The sequence below is a fragment of the Peromyscus leucopus genome, chromosome 10 (genome assembly GCF_004664715.2).
Source record: "Peromyscus leucopus breed LL Stock chromosome 10, UCI_PerLeu_2.1, whole genome shotgun sequence".
Lineage (NCBI taxonomy): Eukaryota > Metazoa > Chordata > Mammalia > Rodentia > Cricetidae > Peromyscus > Peromyscus leucopus.
In genome coordinates this window covers 11,218,403-11,223,197 of record NC_051071.1, presented here as the reverse complement: position 1 = coordinate 11,223,197, position 4,795 = coordinate 11,218,403, and the positions used below count along the sequence as shown (strand labels likewise).

The 4,795-nt window shown below is 44.1% G+C and overlaps 1 non-coding gene across 1 annotated transcript; it reads right to left on the bottom strand.

Annotated features, from left to right (window-relative positions):
• Positions 1 to 525: 525 nt before the first annotated feature.
• LOC114697964 lies at positions 526 to 660 on the bottom strand. Its single transcript, XR_003735287.1, has one exon. It is a non-coding gene; the product is annotated as a small nucleolar RNA SNORA5 (small nucleolar RNA).
• Positions 661 to 4,795: the final 4,135 nt, after the last annotated feature.

The window sequence follows — 4,795 nt, the reverse complement described above, 5'->3', positions numbered from 1 at the left end:
AGGCATCAAAACTACACAGAGAAACCCTGTCTCAGAAAAAAAAAAAATCCTGAGTTTAATTTCAAGATTACTAATTAAAACATTTATAAAAGCTTTAGTTATTTTTATTTGCTTGATTATTTGTGGGGATTTTGTGACTTCTTTTTTTTTTCCAGGAGATAGGATTTCTCTGTATCCAGGAACTCATTCTGTAGACCAAGCTGGCCTCAAACTCACAGAGCTCTGCCTGCCTCTGCCTCCTGAGTGCTGGGGTTAAAGACTTGCTGTCTGGCATAGTTACTTGTTTTAATTTAAGTCTGTCTTTTTTTTTTTTTGGACCTTAAGAAAAGAGAAGAAAGACCTGGAGCTATTTAGCTCATTACTGCTGAATACCGCCCACCCCTGACAGCTTAGCAACAATCAGAAAACTAGCCAAGAGTCTTCTGAATCTTTTTAAAAAGCAACTAGGTCTGTGTTGAAACAACACAAGCCCATCTGAACAGGACATGCCTCTGGTCTGCCCCAAGGACTCCTGTGTCTACAGTACAATGTCTGCAGCCAAACTTATCCCCAGGTCCCGGGACAGGGGACCCAGGGCCATGAGCAGCAGAATCTGTTGTGGCAGCCATCTGGGCCAGTTCCTGCCATGACGGGACAGGGACTGAATTTGACCTGACTGTACATGTCTTTCTTTCTTCCTTTCTTTCTCTCTCTCTCTCTCCCTCTCTCCCTCCCTCTCTCTCTCTCTCTTTCTTTCTCTTCCTTCCTTCCTTCCTTCCTTCCTTCCTTCCTTCCTTCCTTCCTTCCTTCCTTCCTTCCTTCTCTCTCTCTCTCTCTCTCTCTCTCTCTCTCTCTCTCTCTTTCTTTCTTTCTTTTTTGAGACAGGGTTTCTCTGTGTAGCTTTGCGCCTTTCCTGGAACTCACTTTGTAGACCAGGCTGGCCTCGAACTCACAAAGTCTGTCTTTGTTTTAACGTGTGTGTCATTTTTCCAGTGCTGTGTCATCATCTGCTGGAGTATATTCTCAATCTTGTCCTATCTGTGAGGGACAGAAACATAAGCAAATTCCAAATACCTCCCATTCTCAGTTTTACTGAATCCAAGACAGGGTTGTTGTATACAGTGGGAGCTTTTCTCTCTCTGTCTTTCTGTCTCTGTGTCTCTCTCATCTCTTTCTCTCTATCTCTCCTCTTGAGAGACAGGGTTTCACTATGTAACCCTGGCTGTCCTGGAACTCACTGTGTGACCAGGCTGGCCTCGAACCCACAGAGATCCACCCTCTTCTGCTTCCTGGATGGTGGTTTAAAGGTGTGCACCACCAGGCCCAATGCCTCTCCATCTCTTGATCATCAGTCTGATTTTATAACCATAAAGCCGACAGATTGCTAACGCTCAGCATGCCCACAGGAGCTTTCACCGGTAAACCTGTGGGATTCAAACTCAGAAGTATTTTAAGTCTCTTTACGTTTGAATAGTTAAATAGCTTTTAAAAAAAAAAAAGATTTTTTAGTCCAGGCCTACTGTTTAGAGTAGGCTGTCCATGAATTTATGGTAATGCTGTGCCATAGTCCTTCCCCATGCTGACATTACAGGTATTAGCCACCACATCCAGTTTTAAAGGGGCTATTTTTATTATGTAACATTTAAAGTGTTATCATTACAATTCTAAACTCAAGGCAACATTTACTGTACAGATTTAATAATAAAGGACTTGAAAATTCATAAAGAGCTTTCCAGGTACAAAATATTCTTTATCATTGTGGAAATTATAATAACCATCCTGTAATATATATATAATAGTTACTGTAATTGGTTACTGTAATTTCTAAAAGAAATCTATTCCTTCATATCTACTGTTCAGAAAAGGGCATTTATTATGGTTGCCATTGGATTTGGAATGATTTTAGTTGCGTGTGTTACACAGAGAAACCCTTTCTTGAGAAGGAAGAAAATGAAGAGTAGTGAGGGGCAAACTTAACGAGCCCTTAAGGATCTGTTTTGTTAACTTTGGGTTTTGTCTCCCTTCATATGGCCTCAGATCAAACCTTAGCCAGTTGTTCTCAATCTGCCCAGGGACACTTTAGAAATGCCTCTGTCCAGGTGTCTCTGCAGATCACGTTCATCTCTGGCTCAAGGATGGGTCCCAGGTGTACCAGGGCTTCTGGGTGTTCCAGGGCTGGCAAACTGCCTCATGTGCAGGTTCTTCTGTGGTTGGGAGAGTCGATGGTTAGCGCCTGCCCTCACAGTCTCTCACTTGTTTCCTGCAGGTTCTGTGAGGCAGAACTCAGGTCTCTGGTGACTGCTTGTCCAGATCTAAGGGTGTTTCCTGTGAGACAGTCTGGCCTTGCATGCAGGTAGCCCCGCCAATCACAGCAGCCAGCAGAAGCCTGACACTCCCTCTCGGCATGCGCACAGAGCTGGCTTCTGCGCTACACAACAAACACCGACTCTGGTGCCCAGGCCGGATGCCAAGTAAGATAATGTACATTACACCTTAGTTCAGAGTAGAGAGAAAATGTCAGAAACCGTTAGCTAGTCTTATCTTCTTCATCTAAAACAATGGATCTCTCTTTCATTTAAGCTTGCAACCTACATTCTCAGAAGACCCATCTCGGTTTGTTTCATCTTAAAGTCTGAGGCTCCCAGCCTTTATGTAAAGCTCAGGAGGGACCACTGACTCGTGTTCGTGAGGGATGTTCTAAGCCAGTGGTTCTTCAAATGTGGTTGTGGGGTGGTCAGCAGTAAGAGTGTTGCCTGGGATCTGCTTAGTCAGCTAAACTCCTAGGATGAGTACGTGAAGTCCAAAGGCACAGGTCAGCGCCCGGGGGGTTCTCGTGTGTGCCTGGGATTGAGAACCAGTGCTCTTGGTCTCAGTTTCTCAGGAGACGTGGGGGAGCTCAGTCCCCACCCCTGACCAGCAGCGTTTGTGTACTTGGGTCACTCATACCCTGGGGTTTGGAACACACTCTTAGCTCTGCCACAATCGAGTGACAGGTAGGGCACCTCAAAGTGTATCCTTAGATCTCAGCTTCTCCTTCCTGCATCCGTGGGAAGCAGCCATTCTCCCCTGGGTAGAGATTCACTTTGCTAATCTCCTTAGAGTTCAGGCTAAGCATACATATCTTTTATTTTCCTAGAGAAGATGAAGTTATGAAGTCGTGGATACCTAAAACTGCCGTGACACCATATTTCACCTGGACTTTAGAAAATATTCTTAGTCTAGATTCTCTCATGTAGACTCCCCTTTCCCTCCGTGTTTGAATTCTTGTTTTGACAATCTATTTGTGGCTGCTTCAAAAAAATGATAAGTAATCTAAAATGCAGTGTGGGACTGCAAGGGGTTGTAAAAGCGGAGACTTCTTTTCCTTATCCATTGCTAGGCTTGGGTGGGTACCTCTATCAGATAAGGCAGATGAGTGCGTGTTTGGGGCGGGGCACCACCCCGGCAGAGGAGCTCTTGGCAGTGAACGGCAGCTGAGGGATGTAAAGTCGTTCTCCAGTGACATGGTCACTGGAAGTTACCCATGCTCCAGTAAATCAAAACCACATTCACATTCATGCAAACGACACTAATTAAACTCACACAGTCGTTAAAAAAGACCAAAAAAGTGACATTGAAGCAAGAGGGGTTTGTGAGATAGAAGAGAGGGTCCAGAGGGCATAGGATGGAGCACAGAAGAAGAGGGTCAGGAGGAAGGAATGTGATCAACATACGTGCATGTGTGACCTGATCAAAGAATTTTTTGTTTTTTTTTTGTTTTTTCGAGACAGGGTTTCTCTGTGTAGCTTTGCAACTTTCTTGGAACTCACTCTGTAGCCCAGGCTGGCCTCAAACTCACAATACTCGCCTGGCTCTGCCTCCCAAGTGCTAGGATTAAAGGTGTGTGCCACAATTGCCCAGTTAAATTTTTAAAATACTTTTAGCAAACATATATTCACAAGAGGAAAGCATCCAGATTTACTTAGTGTAAGTCTTCTGCAAACCTTAATAAGAAAACAAATACTGGAGAAACAGTTGAACGTGTGTATTTTATGATAGGATTGGTGGAAGAATTTCTTCACAGCTGTGAAGAAATACAATTGGATAAACGGTGTATGATCTAATTGTAGTAACCTGAGGGAACTTAACAGCTTATGTGTGTCTAGATTCTTTACTTGCATCTGCAAAATGAGAGGTTTCCTTCCTTTGAGTGTGGGGAGGTACCACTATGTTGAGGGTCTAGGACGTACTTCAGGGCAAGAGTGACCTACCTGCTTCTGTTATTTTCTCAAATCCCTTTTAGCTTGAGATAATCAGTTTGCCAAGATCAGGTCCTGGACCCGATCAGGCCAATAAGAAGTCAATATATGAGGGACGGGTGAGAGGCTCTGTGGGTAAAGGCTCTTGCCATGTGTATAAGCCTAAAGACCTAGGTTTGATCCCTGGAATCCATGTTACCAACACACACACACACACACACACACACACACACACACACACACACAAACCCAAACTGGATGCTATGGTATAAATCTTTAATCCCAACACACTTATGGCAAGATTGGAGATGGAGACAGGAGAATGACCTAGATCTTAGGCCAGCTGGCATGGAATATGTATCTTGGCAGAAACAAGAGAGACCACGCTTAAAAACAAGGTGGAAGGAGAGAACTGACTCCTGAAAACTGTCTTCTGACCTCCACATGTGTATGTGTGTATGTGTGTGTGTGTGTGTGTGCACATACTGTGTGTGCGTGCACACCAAAACAAAACAAAGAGGTTAGTACATGTACTGCGACTCTCTTAGCCTAGATGAAGCATAGTGATCCCAAAGGCT